We start from the raw sequence: 23,920 nt of genomic DNA, 5'->3' as shown, positions 1-23,920 counted from the left end.
GAAGACCGATAACATTATTCGTTAACGGCGGGACATAAACTTTCGTCAGCATTCGGCAGGAGAATTAATTCGATTCACGACTCGACGTATATGGAAAGATATAAACGTGACAGGACACTTTTGCCCGGTTGAATAATTACCGATCGTCCGACACGTGCTTAACCGGTTTTAAACAATGCAAATTACAATTTCGTCGCGCGACCTACTCGTTCACATTATTCACCGTGAAAGCACCGTTGCTATTAACATTAACAGCTTCCAGTCTAATTATCGTAGCGTTTCAGTTGTTAATGAACAGTTAACTACCCTTCTCGCGCCGCAAGAAGAGTTCTGGTTGCCAGAATTAAATACGGTTGGGTTGAATTAAAAATACCAGCTTTGCATATTTTTTTTATAGATGTGGTATTTACTGCTGTCGTTTATTGGTTAGATCAGAAAAGGGGAAAGTAGAATTGATTTTTGCGATTTTCAGAACACATCTTGTGACGCACACAGGATGTGATAGGGGATTTTTTTTAAGGACACGTACATAAAGTTCAAAATTTTCGAATAAATCTTCCTGGGAGAAAAATCATTAGGCCTCTAAATCCATATATATAGGGTGCCTCGCAATTAGTGTAGGTCCCTGAAAAGGGAGGTGGGGTTTGCCATTCTGAACAAAATTTCCCTTTGCAGAAATTGAATTTGAAGCTTCGTTTTCGAGTTATTAATGAAAAGCACGGACCAATCAGAGCGCGAGGACTACGCATGCGCAGACGCGAGAGCGACAGCTGCGACCCTAGCGGCTGAGCGCGCGTATTATAAAAACTTGAAAAATTGTTAACTTAAGAGTGTGAAACTTTGAAACTACAAAAGTTCACAATTTGAACCTTCACCACTTCAAGACCAGGTAATTAAAAAATTAAAAAATTCCACATCCTACAAAATTACCCTAAAAATCCTAAAATTCAAATACTTCAAAAATCTACCTTTACAAAATTTAAAATCCTCCTAGCTCTTACAAACCCTCTTCTCTAATATTCCTCTAAATTTTCCCTAAAAGCATACGTGTCCCATGTGATAAAAGTCTCCCTGAATACAGCGAATATCTGTCGGTGTCCATAACAGCGTTGTTTCGCAGCTACTGTACGTTGTCTTCCGGCCATTTAGCGTATCTAATGCGCATAATTCCCTAGGAATCGCGTACGATGCGGCGAATGCAGATTCCGTTACCGGACACAGCTGGTCAACGACCGATTTCCAGCCTCTGCTCGTTCAAGATACTTTGCGAAGCATTATCGTTGCAGCGCCGCCAGATGCGCCATATTAATTAGTAATTACATCGGGACCATGTCATTGCCAGTGTTTGCGTGACTCGAATGATATCTACAAACGGCCATACGCCTATATTACAACGTTCTATCGATTCGGTATTTACTCTATGGCCGGCAGCGTGCGAAACGACAGTCGTTCAGTTATACACGCGCGTGTGTACCCTTGTTGTCGACGTTTATCTGAAACAACCTTTCGCGCCATCGGAGTGTCGCTTTCTAAAGAGGTCATGGATGTACAGTCGATGGCAAATTTCTCTGCGGAAAATAATGTGGAGTTAGTGATAAATAGGGAGCTTTTAGGGTCAGAATTTTAGGGATGTCTTTTTGGCACTTGGGATTTGGGGATTTAGGCAGTTGGATGTGAAGGGCTTTGGGGTTTAGGGAGTTTGGGAGATAGAGGTTATGTGATCTAGGGATTTGGGGATATTGGGTATTGGTAGGTTTGGGGGTTTAGGGATGTTGGGATCTACAGATTGTGGGAGCTAGGGATTTGGGGATTTTTGAAGGTGGTCATTTTGTGATTTAGGGGTTTGGAGAGTTTGGGATGTAGGGAGTGTGGGATCTGGGGATTCAGGGATTTCTCTAATTTCTCACAAATCTTATTTAGGGATTTCCCTAATTTCTCAAGAAGCTCTAATTCTCCAAATTCCCAACTTTGCAACCCCCAATTTGCAAATTCCCAAACTTGCAACTATCAATTCTCAAATTTCCAATTTAGCAAACCCCCATTTGCTCAATCCCTAATTTCTCAAAAATCCATATCCCACAAATCCCAATTCTCAAATTTCTAATTTTGCAGCCCCGAATTCTCAAATTCCCAGCTTCACAACCCCCACTCCTCAAATTCCCAACCTTGCAACCCCCAATTCCCAAATTTCCAACTCTGCAAACCCCCATTTGCTAAATCCCAAATTTCCCAAAAATCTATAACCCAAAAATTCCATTTCTCAAATTTCCAGCTTCACAACCCCCAACTTGACAACCCCCAATTCTCAAATTCCCAACTCTGTAAACCCCCATTTGCTAAATCCCTAATTTCCCAAAAATCTATAACCCAAAAATTCCATTTCTCAAATTTCCAGCTTCACAACCCCCAATTCTCAAATTCCCAACTCTGTAAACCCCCATTTGCTAAATCCCTAATTTCCCAAAAATCTATAACCCAAAAATTCCATTTCTCAAATTTCCAGCTTCACAACCCCCAACTTGACAACCCCCAATTCTCAAATTCCCAACTCTGTAAACCCCCATTTACCAAACCCCTAATTTCCCAAAAATCTGCAATTAAAAATCTTCCAAACCTTCAACCTCCCACTCTCAAAATTTCAAAAACCACTGACTAACATTCCAACCAAATATATGCGGTCACCAATAAAATATCGCACTTGATTCATCCAAAGAATGCTAATTGCACTAATAGAATCCGTCCGCATAATGAAATATCGCGTAATAATTCACACAGCGCGTATCAACGAAAGCAAAATGAAGTTACCGAGAATTGAATGAAATGATTCAATTTCGGTGGATTTTAATGAAATCATGTTGAAGTAAAGGTTCATCGTGTGTTACGTTAATATTCGATTGAAACTACGGAACGCGATTGCTGTTGAATAATGATGAACGATTTTAAATAAAAATTGAAAATTTCACGGCGGAGCGGTTCGAATGGCTGTTACCAATATTGCCGGATCGATTTTATTATGATTTAATTGAAAATCGTGTGAACGTTGTATCATGCAGGAAGCAATCAATTGGGGGGCGAAATAAAAACTAAACAGCTGTAGAATATTCTCTTCTGGCGATTGTATTTGCCTTTCATTTTGTTTAGCAATTGTTGAATAGCTTGCGTTGACATTTTAATCATGTTTGTTTTATTTAATATGTTCACATATGTTTATTATGCATGTTACTTTATGTATAACTACCTGTACATTTTATGTTACATATGTTTACATATGTATACATGTACATTAAATTTGTCCACATATGTATACATGCACATTACATATGTTCACATATGTATACATGTATATTAAATTTGTCCACATATGTAGACATGTTCATCACATATATCCACATACGTCCATAGGTGACTACATATGTCCACATATGTATACATGTACATTACGTAGGTCCACATACGATCACATACGTCTACAGGTGACTACATATGTCCACATGTGTCTACGTATGTCTACATGTGTCTGTGCACTTCCACATATGTCTACTATACATATTGCACTACATATATTCACATACGTCTATTATACATAATATACTTCATATGTATGCACATATCTACATATGTTCACATGTGTCCACATACAACTTCATATTCCAACGTATGTCCACATATGTACATGTACATGTATCTACATACGTCCACATACATTACATCAATTTAAAACTGTACAAATTAAAAAATCATTAGAATAATTTTTACTACAAAAACGTCAGTAAGCTTAAGAATTTATCGCGCAAAAGCCAAGAAGAAACAAGTCAAGAAACTTTCGAAATAACAAACGCAGAAATGTTGACCGTTTTGTACTCCTGAAATTGTGGTTAAAGAAAGAAAGTACAGAAGTACTTATGCAAATGGCAAAAACAGTCTCCCGGAGAGCTTCTTTGTAAGACTGCACAATTCATTATGACATAATTGTTCGATTTACAACTGTACCGCAGAGAAAGCGTCCACAATCTTCGCAGAAATGAAATTCATTACGAACAGCAATATCGACAGTAAACCTGTTACACTTTACACAGTCTGTGAACAAAACAATTCAATTATCTCCGAAAGGAAAATCCATTTCCTTCGGGCCTCGTAATTCGACAATAAGCTATAACGAGTCTTATACGTGCATTATTTGCTGATGGCGATAATGATTGAGTGAGAAGTTTTTCAGAATTTTAATTGGTTCTTCTTTTGGTGGGCGCAAATGCGTTCTTAGGTGGTGTTTGGGGAATGGAAGTTGAGGGTTTGGGGATTTAGGGAATTTGGGGGTGTGGAATTTTGGGGTATAGGAATTTAGGGGTGCAGAGGTTTGGGGATGTAGAAATTTGGGATTTTGGAATTTGGGGGCGTCAAAATTTGGAGGCGTCGAAATTTGGGGGCGCAAAAATTTGGGATCTTGGAATTTGGGAGTGTAGAAATTTGGGGGCGTAGAAATTTGGGGGTGTCGAAATTTGGGGGCGTAGAAATTTGGGGGCGTCGAAATTTGGGAGCGTCGAAATTTGGACGCGTCGGAATTTGGGGGCGTAAAAATTTGGGATCTTGGAATTTGGGGGCGTCGAAATTTGGGGGCGTCGAAATTTGGGGGCGTTGAAATTTGGAGGCGTAGAAATTTGGGGGCGTAGAAATTTGGGATCTTGAAATTTGGGGGCGTCAATATTTGGACGCGTCGAAATTTGGGGGCGTCAAAATTTGGGATCTTGGAATTTGGGGGCGTCGAAATTTGGGGTCTTGGAATTTGGGGGTGTAGAAATTTGGGGGCGTCGAAATTTGGGGGCGTAGAAATATGGGGGCGTCGAAATTTGGAGGCGTCAAAATTTGGGGGCGTCGAAATTTGGAATCTTGGAATTTGGGGGCATAGAAATTTCAGATCTAGAAATTTGCTGATCTAGAAATCACAAACATCCAAATTTGAAAATTTGCCAACTCCCCAAATTCAAAAATAAAAAAATCCTTTAAAATACAAAAGTTCACCATCTCAAAATTAAAAAATGTTTAACTATGAATGTTCTTTGAGCACACAAAAGCAATGCAATCAATGTTTGTATTTACCTTGGTGTTTCTGTGTGTGTGTAGTATGCACAGTTATCGGTAAAATCAATTCTATCACTCGGGTTGAACGGAAACTGTGCTTCGAGTGGATATCAAGGATCGATACAGTGACAGAAACAGTTGATAAAATGCGGCGAGCACTCTAACCGCTTCGACCCTTCATTGCGAGTATCGATTACGCCGAGCTAGATACTTGCTCTGCTATTATCCTCCGCGAGAACACTTTATTCTACCTCTTTCTTTTTTAAATTTATACACCTCGACATACACAAGCTTTATGGTTCTACTAAATTTATGTGCATGAGTTATACAAGGTTATAAATTAAAAATCTCATACAGAATAAACTATTTTTAAAAAGTTGCGAACATAACCTTCAAATATTAGGTAAAATTGAAGAAACAAATATTCGATCAATCTTATTATCTTATTATAATAATCTTGAATCTTATTATAATTATATGTATAATTGTAAAATATAGAAGAAAATATTTTTAAAAGGTTGCAAACATAACCTCCAAATATTCGATAAAATTGAACAAAAAAATATTCGATTAATCTTATTATCTTATTATAATAATCTTATATTAATCTTGAACCTTATTATAATAATATGTATAATAGTAACATATAGAAGAAACTATTTTTAAAAAGTTGCAAACATAACCTCCAAATAGTCGATAAAATTGAACAAAAAAATATTCGATTAATCTTATTATCTTATTATAATAATCTCATATTAATCTTGAATCTTATTATAATAATATGTATAGTAGTAACATATAGAAGAAACTATTTTTAAAAAGTTGCAAACATAACCTCCAAATATTCAATAAAATTGAACAAATAATTATTCCATCAATCTTATTATCTTATTATAATAATTTTATATTAATCTTGAATCTTATTAAAATTATATGTATAATACTAACATACAGAACATTTTTAAAAAATTGCAAACATAACCTCCAAATATTAGGTAAAAAACTATTCGATCAATCTACGATTCTCTTAAAACCTAAAAAACTAAAACAAAACATATTTTATTAAAACCCAAAAAAAAGAAAAATCGTAGAATAATAAATGGCGAACAAAATAAAAAGCTAATGCTTTTCTAAGTTCCATCAAACCAATACGGAGTACAAGTGTAAATTTATCAAACTTCCAGCCAACACTTTTGGCAGCTGTGGAAGTTCCTCGACGACGTGCTTCGTTCACTCTCTGTTATTCTTTTTTCCTCCGAAAGCTGAAGAAAGCACAAGAGACACGCGTGCAGATAAAATGGCGCGAAACAGTGAAAGGGGCAAAAGGGTGTCGGAAAAATGAAAAAATATCACGAGCCACAGGACGGTAAAGAATTTTTCGTGAAACGAGCCCTGGTGCCAGTGTGTATATCAAAGAATTTCACTTGCTTGGGAGCTGGGTTACAAACGGCGACGCTGCGAAACGACCTTAAAGTGAACGATAAAATAACTTTTGGTCTTCGGAAGTTCGATAACTTCGGCGATTAATAATTTATGTTTCATTGTTTTGGTGTTATTAGATTACTGGGAGATAATTGGGTAATCATTGATAAAGAAAATTGTTTAATTTGGAAATTTGTTACGTTTTTATATTTTTTTTTATATGTTGAGATTTTGGGTTTTAGGAATTTTTAATAGTTCGAAAGTTATTTTTTTAGCTTAAGCTACCTTCTCATTTTTAATTTTGCAAGAAGAGTATTTAAGTCAATTATTGACTTGACTCGTTTAAAATTCCTAACCTCAAATCAACTGCTTTAAATGTATAACCTCTTTAAAAGAACTCGTTTATGATTTATTAAATTTTTCGAAGGGATTGCAGAATTTTAAGACAATGTTCTGGTTGCTGATTATTTAAGATTTAATGTAATTTTTAATTTTTTAAATGCAAATTTTATGTTCAATTTTTAACCTCACAAAAATGATACGTACTTTATGTCCTCGATATGTTTCCGTGACGCCATCTTGTTATAATACGTCCATCTTATAACAGTCTATCTTATACAAGGTTAAATTGTAACTTAATTAAATAAATTTAAAACTAAATTAAATACAAATTCAATTTTTACAAATTCACATAAGAGCTTCATTTTATAAAATATAATTTTATGGTGTATTTTTCTAAAATATTTTCTAAAATTAAAAGATACAAATTTTCTACAAATTCACATTATATCTACATTTTATAAAATATAATTTTGTAGTGTATTTTTCTAAAATATTTTCTAAAATCAAAAGATACAAATTTTCTACAAATTCACATTATAGCTTCATTTTATAAAATATAATTTTATGGTGTATTTTTCTAAAATATTTTCTAAAATCAAAAGATACAAATTTTCTACAAATTCACATTATATCTTCATTTTATAAAACATAATTTTGTAGTGTATTTTTTAAAAATATTTTCTAAAATCAAAAGAAACATTCATTTTACCATTTTCATACAAATCTTCATTAAATTATACGTTGCTTTGATTGAAGACAATCTTCACAAAGAATCTTTCGATATCGTTTTTCAAAGATCTGCTTTTACAAAGAAATGTTCATTTACCCCGACAGAAAGAAACCGTCGATGAATAAATTAATTCCGTAGAATTCGCTGAAGTTTCATACCAATCATGTTTTAAATTCAATTTCATATTTCGTAACTTCATTCAAAGAATAAAATTGTATCTCCATTTTATCGCTTTTATATCGTAATTATTGAATTTTCCTTGCTTTGATTTGAGTAAATCGAGGGATCTTTGCTAAAGAATTTCTTCTTCTTTTTATCGAGAACTCGTTCCGTAGCGGAATTAAATCATCTACTTCGAATGCAATTTAATTTTAATGTTATACAACCATCAGGGTGCAGTATCTTTGATATCGTACATGCCAACAGTTTAATTTTTTTAGTGCTGGAAATGAAAATGCGGAAATTACGTGTTCGTTAAGGGAGAAAATTAAATGCTGAAAATTGGTTAATTCTTTGGTTCTTGAAATGAAGAATCAATAGTGCGAACGTTTATTTATTTTGTGAAATCGAGGTATTTTATGCGAGACTGTTCTAGAAATTTCTTGAAAATCATGGAGGAATTTAAAACTAAATAAATTAAGAGGTTTATGAGAAAGAATTTATGAGAAAAAGAAAGTTATGAGAATAGAAAGATTATAGTTATGAGAAGAAATTCTTAAATGCTTGAAGATGAAGAAATTTTTAAATGGTTAAAATTGAAGATATTTTTAAATGCTTGAAGGTAAAGATATTTTTAAATGCTTGAAGGTGAAGAAATTTTTAAATGCTTGAAGGTGAAGAAATTTTTAAATGATTGAAACTAAAGAAATTTTTAAATGGTTGAATCTGAAGATATTTTTAAATTGTTAAAATTAAAGAAATTTCTAAATGGTTAAAATTGAAGAAATTTTTAAATGATACACAAAACACTGGAATCTATGAGTGTAAAGAAATCTTATAAAGATTTAGATACCAGTGAAATGTTATTAATTAAAAGTAACTGTATATGTGCAAACAATATATGATAAGTTTAATCAAGGTTCAATTTAAGGTACATAAATTGTAGTCGCATTTTCCGTTCAACAAGACGCCTATCTTGTAATCTAATATCTCGAAGGGAAACAGCTAATATCTATGTAAATATATTATACACAGGAAATATATACAGTTATATATTAGCAGTAAAGGAAGCCGGTTCTCTACACTGGCGAAGGGTCGACAGAATTTTATTAAATTAGATCCTTCAGGAGCATGCAAGTGAGCTCATGTTACATTTACTTTACTTGAGAAATTTATATCAATTTAACCAATTAGGGACAAGAATGCACAAAAAATTTTCAGTTTATAAATTATGAAAGAGAATAATAATTATTTCACGTTGATATTAATTTTTTTAATTATTAGTACAAACACTATTTAAATTAGTAAAGGTTTTAATTAAAATATGTACTATGTTATAATTATTATACATATAGACATATGATATATACATCATATGTGTTGCATATGTTACATATGTGCATTACATATGTGTATACACAAACACATGATACATGTATTACATATGTTGCATATGTTGCATATGTTGCATATGTTACATATGTATATCGCATGTATGTATACACAAACATATGATACATACATCATATATGTAGCATATGTTACATATGTACATCACATACATGTATACACAAACATATGGTACATACATCATATATGTAACATATGTTACATATGTACATCACATACATGTATACACAAACATATGACACATACATCATATATGTAGCATATGTTACATATGTACATCGCATGTATGTATACACAAACATATGACACATACATCATATATGTACCATATGTTACATATGTACATCACATACATGTATACACAAACATATGGTACATACATCATATATGTTGCATATGTTACATACGTACATCACATATTTTTCATACATTAAACATATGTTACATTACACATATTACTTCATACATGCACTTTCAAATTTAAAACTACAAAAATAAATGAATAACAAAAAATGAATACATATATACAATTAAATTATCTTGACTTAAATATAAATTTTGCCAAAAGCCTAAAAAGAGATTACAGTAATTTAAAATAAGAAAACTAACATGTGTTATTTGGACATGTTCCGTAAATCTAGTATAAAACATGAACGAACTACGAAACACACGTAGGTTTAGAGGAACTTCAAAGATTCATTGGAATAAAGAATTCGCGTAGGATACCGAACGAAATTTCGCTCGTCTCGCGTGCAAAACACGTATTTGCGATGAAATGACACACGTTGTAGCAAAAGATGAAAAGCCACAGCACGATAGCTGGAAATCAGCATTCTCATCGCTATCGGTTCTTCATTTCTCTCTGCTTTTTCTCGTTCCGATGATGAATTGCGGTTCGTTTTTACTGCGGTGCTTCCCGTTTAGCCGTTTCTCCACTAGAGAGAACATCAAAAGATACAATTTTTTGCCTCGCTCTTTTGACTTTTTCAATGAAACACTCCCCTCGGATTTTGTTGTTCGAACAAAGTGTTTTCTCATAGATATTGAAATTCAGTTACTGTTGGGAATCAATGGGATCGTTCTATTTCGCTACTGAAATGTTAGAACGTTGCCTTTTCATATGTATATCAATTTCAAACGTTCGTACGATTCGTTCGTAAACGTTTGCTTGGAGGTTTATTTTAGGGGTTGAGGTAATTGGGACAGGGTAGATTACAATTTTTCATTATTTTTTGTTGCCGATTGTAGTGATTTTTTAAGGGTGGGATTTTTGTATTCTAGAGTTAGTGTAGTGCAGAATTATAACTTTGCAAGTTTGGAGAATTAGGAATTTGGAAATTAGGGAATTTGGGAATTTGGGAATTTGGGAATTCTAGAATTCTAGGATTTAGAGTTTCGGAATTTTGGAATTCACGGAATTTGGAATTCAGGAATCCACAATTTTGGAAATCAGAAAGCTGGAATTCCCAATTTTAGGATTTGGAATTTTGGAATTCACGATTTTGCAACGTGGAAAGTTGGAATTCACAATTTTAGAATTCGGAATTCCGGAATTCACAGTTCTGGAATTCAGAATGTTGGAATTCCCAGTTTTGGAATTCGGAAAGTTGGAATTCACGATTTTGGAATTCGGAAAGACAGAATTCACAATTTTGGAATTCGGAAAGTTGGAATTCACAATTTTGGTAATCGAAATACTGGAATTCACAATTTTAGAATTCGAGAAGTTGGAATTCACAATTTTGGAATTCGGAAACTAGGAATTCACGATTCTGGAATTCGGAAAGGTGGAATTCACAACTTTGGAATTCGGAAACTAGGAATTCACGATTCTAGAATTCGGAAAGGTGGAATTCACAATTTTGGAATTCGGAAACTAGGAATTCACGATTCTAGAATTCGGAAAGGTGGAATTCACAATTTTGGAATTCGGAAAGGTGGAATTCACAATTTTGGAATTCGGAAACTGGGAATTCACGATTCTGAAATTCGGAGAGTTGGAATTCACAATTTTGGAATACAGAATTTTGGAATACAGAATTTTGGAATTCATAATTTTGGAATTCGGAAGGTTGGAATTCACAATTTTGGAATTCAGAATATTGGAATTCACAACTTTGGAATTCCGAAAGTTGGAATTCACAATTTTGGAATTCGGAAAATTGGAATTCGGATGCTTGGAATTCGCAATTTTTAAGTTCCGAATGTTAAAACTCTGAATTCTGATATTCTAAATCTTGGAATTCCAAATCCTGGAATTCAGAACCTTTGAAATTTATAAATTTAGAAACCTGTCCTGTTCAGAATTCCTAAACTCAGAATTACACTTCACAAAACAAGCCATACAAATACACTCCAAAAATACCAACTCTTATCAAAGACATAAAAGCAAAAGAAAATTTCCGATAGAAATATTATTCGAGATTACCGGAATCTCATAACGAAATAAAGATAGTAGCCATGTACAGATGCAAATTGGCATCGAAATTAAGTGCGGTCGTGCGAGTGAATATTCTTCGCGTGCACACAGGAATCATTGATTCGCGTGTGTGCATCGCGTGGGACGAACAGATTGTCAGGATTGAAAAATAATAATTGAATTTTCGACTGACTGACGTGAAAACCGTTTTAAATCCTTTCCGGTAGCAGACAAATTGGTGATCTACAGATCGTCGATGCTTCTGTTGCCAACAAAAACGAACCTGCAACGAAACGGCTATAGTGTGTTTCAATTTTTATTGTGAGCGGACACGAAAATTTTCCTTGTTTTTTTTTTACACTACGACTCTTCTGAACACGAACAATCGAAAATTCGGGGAACAACATATTCGACTCTATTCGAGGTATAACCGGATTTTTTTTATTATTTTATATAATAGTGCGATTTTGTTTCATGTCGATGGATTTATTGGCTGAGTTTTGGAGCTTGAAAATCTTGAGATCAATGAGAGTTATATAGAATAATTTATAATAATTGTGGGAATTTGAAGAAAGTTTTTTGGAAGAGGATAGAGAGGAGTCTCGATATATGGCCCTCACAACAATAGTGTGATTGTTTCGTTTCAAATGTGGGTTATTTAGAATAGTTAATGACAATTATAGAAGTTTGAAGAAAGTTGGGAGAAGATAGAGAGGAGTCTCGATATATGGCCCTCACAACAATATTGTGATTGTTTCGTTTCAAATGTGGATTATTTAGAATAGTTTATGACAATTGTGGAAATTTGAAGAAAGTTGGGAGAAGATAGAGAGGAGTCTCGATATATGGCCCTGACAACAATATTGTGATTGTTTCGTTTCAAATGTGGATTATTTAGAATAGTTTATGACAATTGTGGAAATTTGAAGAAAGTTAGGAGAGGATAGAGAGGAGTCTCGATATATGGCCCTCGCAACAATATTGCGATTATTTCCCTTCAAATGTGGGTTACTTAGAACAGTTTATGACATTTGTGGTAATTTGAAGAAAATTGGGAGAGAATAAAGAGGAGTCTCGATATATGGCCCTCGCAACAATATTGCAATTACTACATTTCAAATGTGGGTTATTTAGAATAGTTTACGACATTTGTGGTAATTTGAAGAAAATTGGGAGAGAATAAAGAGGAGTCTCGATATATGGCCCTCGCAACAATACAGCGATTATTTCCCTTCCAATGTGGGTTACTTAGAATAGTTTATGACATTTGTGATAATTTGAAGAAAATTGGGAGAGAATAAAGAGGAGTCTCGATATATGGCCCTCAACGCGTATGTATGTAAATTTCTAAGTTTCTGAATTTCCCTAATTTCTCAAATTCTCATCTCCAAAAATTTCTAAATTTTCCCAAAGTAATTTCCCAAATTACTTTACAAAATATTTTTCCCAATCTACCTTGTAAAATACCTAAATTTTCAGATTCCCTAAATTCTTATCTCCCAGAATTTTAAAATTCTGAAAAAACCCGTTCTCCAAAAAAAACTGGAACGCAACATGAAACTCGAAGTGTCTACTATAAAAGCACGAAACTCGGTAAGTAAAAAAACAGGGAAAATGTTAGCAGCAGTCAAATATCCTTGGGTAAAAAGTGGGTAATAAAGAATAATTCATATTCGAGGTACGCTCGGCGATTTTTGAAAAATATTTATTGTACGTTCAGTTTTTTCATCTTCGTTTAATAAATGCGCTTTTAATTCTCCTTCATTCTGGATGCAAATGGACGAATTAAAACGCGGAATTATTTAAAGGCTCTGAAAGATTGCATACAGGCGAACCCATTGCGAAGTTCATTTTTTTAAAACCGCAAAATACCGACGGATTCAGCGCGGAGATAGAAGTTAAAGCTGCTACCACAATCTTTCAAAACGCACTGTCGAGCACGTAAGCACTCGACTGCGCAAAATTTGGCGCTAATTATATCCGGATTTAAATTTCACTCTTCATTCAGTAGTTCTAAATCCACTTTTATTTTCCTTTATTGTACGAGAGGGTATTACCGAAAAATGAGAACGAAGGAAATAGCTTTAATGCCCGAATTAACGGAAACCAATTTATACCGGCGTGGAAGTGGAATGTAATAAATAATTTAAAGCTTTCATCGATGCTACAACAAGTTGTTAACGTGTATTTTAACGTACGAGGCTGCTTTGTGATACGCGATCTCATTTGTATCAAAATTACTGACGCTAGCTTTGCAAACTATCCCTTTGAACGGTAAAGTAAATCAAATTACTGCTATCGTGTAATCTCTGCATAAATATCAGGATATTCGATTAAAATCTAATTTCAAAGCTGATTTAACTGAATCTAATTTGGTTATTGTGACCGACAACAATTATGTCAGCTAACTTTTCTCGGACAAATTTTCATCGTCGAAAATTAAAGTGATAGCTTTCATTCACCTTTAGCACTCGATACGACAAGGTTTATAACTTCAGACAAAATATTTGCCCTTTGCATTGCTGTTTATATTCATAGAAAGTTGATAGCGTTTGATTAAATTATTAATTTGATATCAAATTTTCATTAAGTCAGTAATTATATTTGATAGAAACCTTTATGTCCATAATTATATCAGTTAGGAACCTTTGATTATAAGCATAATTATATTAGTTTGATATCAACCTTTGATTAAATCAATAATTAAATTACTTTGATGGAAACTTATGTTATTAATTATATCAATTTCATATCAATCTTTGATTACATCTGTTTCGTATCGATTTGTAATCAACTGTCGATTAGATTTGTTTCATATTAGTTTGATATCAAATTCTGATTGTATGAGGCTCATATCAATTTTATATCGTTTGTATATCAATTTGATATCAACCATAATTATTAATTAAGCAGATTAATTAGATATCAATCTTTGATCCATTTCATATTAATTTAATATTAGTCTGATTGCATAAAGTTTATATCAATTTTATATTAATTTTTAGTTATATCATTTGTATATCAATTCTTGATTATATCACTTGTATATTAATTTGATATCAACCATAATTACATCAATAAACACATCAATTAAATATCAATCTTTGATCAGTTTCAAATTAAATTTGTAGCAGTCTGATTGCATGAAGTTTATATAAATTTTATATCAAGTTTTAGTTATATCATTTGTATATCAATTTTTGATTATATCGTTTGTATATCAACTTGATATCAACACCAATTGTGTCAATAAACACATCAATTAAATATCAATCTTTGATCAGTTTCATATTAATTTGATATCAGTTTGATTGCATAAAGTCGATATCAATTTTATATCAATTTTTGGTTATGTTATTTGTATATCAATTTTTAATTATATCATTTGAATATCAATTTTTGATTATATTATTTGTACATCAATTTTTGATTATGTCATTTGTATATCAATTTTTGATTATATTATTTGTATATCAATTTTTGATTATGTCATTTGTATATCAATTTTTGATTATATTATTTGTATATCAATTTTTGGTTATGTTATTTGTACATCAATTTTTTATTATGTCATTTGTACATCAATTTTTGATTACGTCATTTGTATATCAATTTTTGATTATATTATTTGTACATCAATTTTTGATTATGTCATTTGTATATCAATTTTTGATTATATTATTTGTACATCAATTTTTGATTATGTCATTTGTATATCAATTTTTGATTATATTATTTGTACATCAATTTTTGATTATGTTATTTGTATATCAATTTTTGATTATATCATTTGTATATCAATTTTTGATTATGTCATTTGTACATCAATTTTTAATTATATTATTTGTATATCAATTTGATATGTAGCCCAATTACATCAATAAAAAAATCAATGAAATATCAATCTTCGATCAGTTTCATATTAATTTGACATCAGTCTGATTTCATGAATTTCACATCAATTTTATATAAATTTTTAATTACACGATTTGTATATGTACATAATAACATCAAACTCAATCACCCCAAGAAAATTGAATTTTCTTCCACCCCATATCTCAGAAACGTTCACATTGCACCTAGTCATTAAATCTGGAGAAATTGAATATCATCAGGGGGCAAAATAACAATGAGTCTGTACATCAGCAGCAACAACAGACAGCATCGCGGAATTCCATTCGCTCATTTATAACTGAGGTTCACCTGCTATATGTATAGCAGTATACACGAACCCCGAATCTCCGTCAGTTTATCATCATTCCTAAGCCTGCAAGTAATTGCAAGAGACTATGGGTGTATGTTCAAATTCTAGTACTGCTTCCCTCTATTCGGCTCGGCGATAATTAAGTGACTCGCGCTTTCAACATCGTACGTTTGATAGGGTTTGCAACAATGCACTCGAGTAAGACGAAAGACAGAACATTAATTCCGTTGCATAACACCGACCTACGTCTGACAGAAGGCTATCTATTAAGACCCGGAATCAGACGGATTACATAAGAGACCTTCAAGCTAATTTAGTTTGGATTTATTATTACTTAATTGACAAATTCAGTTCCCTCCTTTTACTTGCTGCAAGAGATTTTTAATTAATATGTATCGTTTTTGTAAACGAGGACGTTAAAGTCGCGAGGTGGGGGTTCGCCATTTTGATCTGCGCAGACGCTTCGTCTGGCGCGAAAATTCAAATCTCTTTATGGGACGAATGAAGAAACACAACAAATTCTCTTGTAAACTTTTATTAAAATCCTCAAACCTCAACTATTTTAGTATTAACTTGATGATAAGAAATAAACACTTGTTCAAATCGTTCTGAAACTATCCCGAACAAATATGAACATAAATAGATACGAATTTTCCCGCCACTTTCCGCCATCTTCGAAACAACTCTTCCATCTCAGAAGAACACAACAGTTTCCTAGCATTTTACAATGTTCTAAACGAACCTATTTACCCGAAAAACAACAAAATGGCAGGAATTCCGTGCAGCGTGAAATGGGATCGCGTAAAACTGCAACTGCGTGTAAAGTTCGATAAAATAGGTACAGAGGAGTCGTTAACAGAGACCGATCGAATCCCAGTGAATTTCGTTGCATTCGCGCGTTAATTTTAAACGCGTGCGATTGACACAGGCTCGTGATTAATCGCGGTCATTGAGCGACGCGAATGCGCGAGGGACAACTTGACGAGCGACGCTTATTTGTGGAAATTGATAATTCATTTCGTTTCGACGGCAGCTCGCGCCATGAAGAGTGGCAAGTTGTATTTTGATGTTCGATATATTGCGGTTCGATGCTTCGTAACTGTGCGCTCGCTGATAATCGAACCTTTTAACCCTTTCGATATTTATGTAGAGTATACTCGTAGCGAACAGCTGGCAATTACTTTGAGTGACGATCAGGCTCGTTACAGAAAGGGCGCAATTTTGGGAGCATGCTTTTTGATGTGTTGAGGGGTGTTATAATTATGGAGGGGTGTGCTAATGGGTAAGGGGTGGCAATTATTTTTGTTGTGGCAAGGGAATGATTGTCAGTTTAATTTTAGAAATTTGGGAGCAAATTTGGAGATTTGGAATTTTAGGAATTTGGAAGATTGGAATTGGGCAATTTAGAATTGGGAAATTTGGAAGTTGGGGAATTTAGAAATTGGGAAAATTTGAATTGGGAAATTTGGAATTGGGGAATTCAGAAATTGGGAAAATTGGAATTGGGAAATTTGGAAGTTGGGAAAAATGGAATTGGGGAATTTAGAAATTGGGAAAATTGGAATGGGGAAATTTGGAAGTTGGGAAAATTGGAATTGGGAAATTTAGAAATTGGGAAAATTTGAATTGGGAAATTTGGAATTGGGGAATTTAGAAATTGGGAAAATTGGAATTGGGAAATTTGGAAGTTGGGAAAAATGGAATTGGGGAATTTAGAAATTGGGAAAATTGGAATGGGGAAATTTGGAAGTTGGGAAAATTGGAATTGGGAAATTTAGAAATTGGGAAAATTTGAATTGGGGAATTTAGAAATTGGGAAAATTGGAATTGGGAAATTTGGAAGTTGGGAAAAATGGAATTGGGAAATTTAGAAATTGGGAAAATTGGAATTGGGAAATTTAGAAATTGGGAAAATTGGAATTGGGAAATTTGGAATTGGGAAATTTGGAATTGGGAAATTTAGAAATTGGGAAAATTGGAATTGGGAAATTTGGAAGTTGGGAAAACTGGAATTGGGAAATTTAGAAGTAGGGAAAATTGGAAGTTGGGAAAATTGGAATTGGGAAATTTAGAAATTAGAAAAATTGGAACTGGGAAATTTAGAAGTTGGGAAAATTGCAATTAGGAATTTTAGAAACTTTAAAAATTTAATTCAAACCTTCTAGAACGTACCTTTCCAAATTTTCAAATTTCCAAACTTCCTAATTTTCTACATCAGTGTACAAAGGGCCATATAGTGAGACTCCGCCCCCATAACCAAGAATTTGACAAAATTCCCCAAAAAATCATTTCAAAATCGTTTCTCCTCACGCCTTCATTTTCCAACTCCCAACAAATTCCCAGAAATTTAAGTATTCATAGCGAACGAACGTACAAAAGAAACAATGACAGAATATAGCAGTATACAATTTATTACCCGACGCGAAGTGCAGTTTCGAAAAATCTCTACGCGATGCGTTTCGCGCAGAAAAAATTCATGTGCAATTGGTGTCGAATACGGTCGACTATTTTTTATTGAATTCGAATCAAAAAGCTTCCAATCTCCAAGCAAACGTGCACGGTTATTGAAGCAAACTGCTCGTATGTATTTTCAAAACGAATTAATCGATTCAAAAATTTTTAGCAAACTGTATTGACTATTGATAATTTTTAAAAATTTTCAGGATATTCTATACAGTTTTTCTAGAATTCATTTTTTATAACTTTGTTAGTTTTGCCGGGACAAAGAATATTTATACAGAAAAATATCTATGAAAAAGGAGATTTATAAAAACGTCATATGATGTTTAAAGAAAACTTTTCTCCAAATCACAATCCCTAGATATTGACCTCATGTGGACTCTCCAGATACACGTCCTTGAAATAATTCATCCTATCTTTCAGTATACACAGAAATTAGTCAAAGACCACAAAATTACATGAACTAGAATATGTTTGCTATTATCAGCCTACAATATCCTTGTAATCCAAACGAATGATTCGTCAACAAATAAAAACAATGTCCCTTCAACAGAAGCACATACCCTGTTAATCTTATCGTTGCACATCTCGTTCAGATAGTAATCGTTATTAGTCGCTCTGTCACGCACAATTATCCCCGGAAACATTCACATACACCCATCAGGTGCGTCCACATATACATGTTTGTATAAAGCCCGGAACACACACGCAGCAGCCACGCAGACGGTGTGTGGCAGCATGCTGCCGCAAACTGACTACGTGTCCCGCGTACAAAGTCCATTAAAATCTATCCAACCGAGAATGTAGCACGAAATTTAAGAAAAGTGCACGTGCCACAGACTTTTCTTATCGCGTTCCGACCGATAGCCGCACCATCCGCGTCTCTTTTGTCGATCGAAACGAAACTTCTGGACAGAGTATACCTCCCTGGAGAAGAAACACGGTCCTCCTCTGGGAAACGCCACGGTTCGTTTATGCGAGGCTTTCTTCTTTTTTCTGACTACTTTTTAGCAAGAAACCTGTGATGAACGACCGTCTTTCGATTGGTGTAAAAGGTTCGGCCTTTGGGGCGGTTTAACTTGCGAGGTTGGGGCTCTTGAGTGAGATGCATGTGGGGACGATTGTTGGGTACAAGTTTCTTAATAAATTTTGGGGTGGAGCTGCAAGATTTCTTATTTACGAACTTTTTGGATTTTTTAGTACGTTGCTGGATTTTTAGGTTGCTAGGTTCTTAGATGTTTGAGAATTTGAATTTCCAGACTTCCAATTTGCAAAGCTTCCAATTATCAATTTTCCCAATTCCCAAATTTTCCAATTCCAATTTTCCCAACTCCCAAATTTCCCAATTCCAATTTTCCCAGCTTCCACATTTCCCAATTTATAAATTTCCCATTTCCAATTTTCCCAACTCCCAAGTTTCCCAATTCCAATTTTCCCAACTTCCACACTTCCCAATTCATAAATTTTCCAATTCCAATTATCCTAACTTCCACATTTCCCAATTTATAAATTCCCCATTTCCAATTTTCCCAACTCCCAAGTTTCCCAATTCCAATTTTCCCAACTTCCACATTTCCCAATTCATAAATTTTCCAATTCCAATTATCCCAACTTTCACATTTCCCAATTTATAAATTTCCCATTTCCAATTTTCCCAACTCCCAAGTTTCCCAATTCCAATTTTCCCAACTTCCACATTTCCCAATTCATAAATTTTCCAATTCCAATTATCCCAACTTTCACATTTCCCAATTTATAAATTTCCCATTTCCAATTTTCCCAACTCCCAAGTTTCCCAATTCCAATTTTCCCAACTCCCAAATTTCCCAATTCCAATTTTCCCAACTTCCACATTTCCCAATTCATAAATTTTCCAATTCAAATTATCCCAACTTTCACATTTCCCAATTTATAAATTTCCCATTTCCAATTTTCCCAACTCCCAAGTTTCCCAATTCCAATTTTCCCAACTTCCACATTCCCCAATTCATAAATTTTCCAATTCCAATTATCCCAACTTCCACATTTCCCAATTTATAAATTTCCAATTTTCCCAACTCCCAAATTTCCCAATTCCAAATTTCCCAACTCTTAAATTTCCCAATTCCAATTTTCTCAATTTATAAATTTCCCAATTCCAATTTTTCCAACTTCCAAATTTCTCAACTCTAATTTTCCCAATCTTCTCAATCCTCCATTCCCACTTTCCTTAACCCCCAAATATCCCAATTCGTAACTAAACAAAAATAACACACAGAACTTTATAAAAGCACCACAAAGACTCAACTCCGCTTCCCTTAAAAAATTACAATTGTGCCAAAGCAAAAAAGTGGATTTATGCAGGCGGAATTAATAATTTGCTCACTCGTAGCAAGCTAACTAAAAAAGAATGGTAAATGAAACGTGCATTGTGCAACACAGCTTCTTAATGGATTAAAGTGGATGTATCGTAAAAGATAAATGATTCGCATCAGCGTGAACGCTTTTTCCATAAAATTCTTCGAATTTTCGGCGAGCTAAGGAATAAAGGGGATGAAACCGTCCGCTATTCGATCTTAAGCAAAGTATCGATCGGTAATTACGCTTGTTTGAGCTCGTATATCGTGCAGAATATAAAGAGAGTAAGGAAATTGATTTTTCTTTTTATTAGCAATTTCTAGGGGATTAAGGTATGTTTAAATTATGGGGTGGTTTTATTGCTTCAACGGAAGCTGTCGAAAAGATACTGTTACGAAGCGTCTATATGAACGGTCTGAGAAATAAAAGGGAGGAAATTTGATATTTTAGTGTATGGGAAATTTGCTGTTTATGAGGTGTGTTTAGTTTTGTGGGAAGGATAGGGTTTCACTATGATGTTGCTTAGTGGTAAGTATAGATAGGAACTAATATTTTAATGTACATATATCAACAAATAATCAACAAATAAATATACCAATATATATATATAAATTTACATAAATAATTATGTTAATATATTTGTACATATGCATATATGTACGTGAATATATTTATTTCCACATACAGGGTGAGACACCCTGTATGTACATGTATATTTTTATTTACATATAGATAGGTGTATATACCGTCCATAAGTATCCGGACACTTGGTTTCGTTACATAAAACATAGTTGAACTTTGTACGAAAGGTATTTAGGGTTATCATATCATTTGTAACAATTATTATTATCTTTTTCGAGGTGTCATAACGTAATAGAATTAATTCTTAAGTACAAATTATACAATGAAAGTGTGAAAGTAAAATTCATGTCCAGAAGTACAAAGTCCAAATTTGTGAATCTAATGAAACGCTTTCGATTCTAAAAAAAATTTTAATTTCTACTGTGTTTCATTTCTATGGTGCAGAACGTATTCAGAGGGTTCTTCGATATGTTTCAAGTGTTTGTAAACTGTTGGTAGATGTTTAGGTTCCCTCAATGGAGATAAGAATGGAGGTAACGCTACGCACTCGACAGTTTCGGTTTAGTTCGTCTGTAGCTTCTTTTCCATCGAGATATGAGTTCGAAACGAGAATTATCAATCGGAAAATGTTCCAGTATTCTGACCTTCGTAGAAAAAAAATCGATTTTAGTTACTGTTGCAGATACTTGAATAATTTTCATGCAACGCGAATGCATATTTCGCTGGTGTCCGGATACTTATGGACGGTAGTGTATATATATAGTGATGCATGTATAATTTGTACATAACGATACCTGTACATAGACGATATAAACAGAAGTATTAAGTCCAGCATTTCTGATTAATAATGTATTTAACAAGATTATTAAGTTCAACCTTTTAAGACATCCAAAATCATTTCCTCTATTATTAGAAGTATATCTAAAGAAATTGAACAAAAAATAAATAATGATGTCACGAATTATAGCAGTGAACGAAGAATATTTTGGTTCAAAAGCCGAAGTAAATACAAACGAAACCAGGAGGATTTATACGTTCTGCCCTTGCCGTCTCGAAAAACCGCAGAAAATCTTTTCACATTACTTATGTTCTTATGGGTTAATCTCGTAGCTTAATCTTCCTCTTCCCGTTCCTTTTCTTTTCGTACGTTAATCCCATTACGAAAGCCATTTTCAGCGGAAAGGACGTACAGCTGACTCTTCGAAATATGTTTTACTCGACGTACACTGTATTCTCTTAAATATCTATTACACTATATAAATATCTATTTTTTTATATTTACTTTAGTAGCTTTCCAAGGTTTTTTTTTCAAATTTCTTCTATTTTATTTTTTAGCTATGTAGCCACAAACCAGTTATTCAGGTTATGTTTGATATCACTGTTGCCTTGATTCCCTTCAAAAAATATTTTTGGAAGACTCTAAAGTAAGATAAAAGCAATTACAGTTGCAATAGACAATATCTATTTTCTATTTATTTCAGTAGCTGTCCAACATTTACTTTTTTCAAATTTCTTCTATTTTATTTTTTAGCTATGTAGCCACAAACCAGTTATTCAGGTTATGTTTGATATCACTGTTGCCTTGATTCCTTTCAAAAAATATTTTTGGAAGACTCTAAAATAAGATAAAAGCAATTACAGTTGCAATAGACAATATCTATTTTCTATTTATTTTAGTAGCTGTCCAACATTTACTTTTTTCAAATTTCTTCTATTTTATTTTTTAGCTATGTAGCCACGAACCAGTTATTCAGGTTATGTTTGATATCACTGCTGCAGACATGACTCTCTTCAAAAAAATATTTTTCAAAAGAATTTACAATAATATAAAAGCAGTTGCAGTAATAACAGACAATATCTATCATTATCTATTTATTTTAATAGCTGCTCAACATTTATTTTTTACAAATTGCCTTGAACTTTATATTGGACCTACATAACCTGAAACTAGTAATTTAGGTTAAATCCATTATTACAGTCCTTATTGTAAAAATTATTACTCCTTAAAAAAACATGTTTGAAAAGATTATAAAATAATATAAAAGCAGTTGAAGGTATAATGGATATCAAATGATTTTGTATTGCAACGCTGAGATATTTGATGTATTTTGAATATCTCTGGCTGCAATTTTTCGGCTCACATCTGCGCAGCATTTGTCATAACTGTTCAGTGACCACGTTCTACCTTTGGACGTAATATTTCTCAAATATCTCCAAGGAAAATTCACTTCCTTACGTATGCCCGTGACAAATCCAGACACTTTCTCTAGCAAGCAATATTTCAATCATCAGAATTCACGACCATCGAGATTTATGGACTTTGGATGAAGTTGGCTGTTATCGCAACTGTGTCATTCCTTTCATAGACACGAGGCAATAAAATGGCGGAAGAGTGAAATACAGGAATTTTAAAGCGATGAAATACTGTGGTAATACAATGGTGGAAAGGTGGAATTGGAAAGGAATTGTGTTGGGAGTTGGGAAATTGGGAATTGGGGGAATTGGGAATTGGGGGAATTGGGAATTGAGGAAATTGGGAATTGGGGAAATTAGAAATTGGGGAAATTGAGAAATTGAGGAAATTGGGAACTGGGGATGTTGAGAATTGGGGCAATTGGAGGTTGGGAAATTTGGAATGGGGGACTTTGAGAATTGGGGAGATTGGGAATTGAGAAAATTGAGAGTTGGGAAAATTGACAATTGGGAAATTTAGAAATTTGTAAAATTATGAATTGGAAATTTGGGAATTGGGGAAATTGGGAATTGGGGAAATTGGGAA

The 23,920-nt window shown here is 33.5% G+C and overlaps 1 protein-coding gene and 1 long non-coding RNA gene across 3 annotated transcripts in view; both read right to left on the bottom strand.

Annotated features, from left to right (window-relative positions):
- Positions 1–23,920, bottom strand: part of Sol1 — a 718,219-nt gene that overhangs the window by 441,227 nt on the left and 253,072 nt on the right. The window lies entirely within an intron of this gene.
- On the bottom strand, positions 7,510–23,508 carry LOC143265654 (uncharacterized). Its single transcript, XR_013040317.1, has 6 exons — positions 23,283–23,508; positions 22,837–23,088; positions 22,641–22,756; positions 22,152–22,560; positions 21,936–22,062; positions 7,510–8,012 (listed from the first exon to the last, which is right to left on the bottom strand). It is a non-coding gene; the product is annotated as an uncharacterized LOC143265654 (long non-coding RNA).

The sequence above is a fragment of the Megachile rotundata genome, chromosome 13 (genome assembly GCF_050947335.1).
Source record: "Megachile rotundata isolate GNS110a chromosome 13, iyMegRotu1, whole genome shotgun sequence".
Lineage (NCBI taxonomy): Eukaryota > Metazoa > Arthropoda > Insecta > Hymenoptera > Megachilidae > Megachile > Megachile rotundata.
Note: the sequence above shows the minus strand (reverse complement) of the source record. Positions and strands in the feature narration are given on the sequence as shown.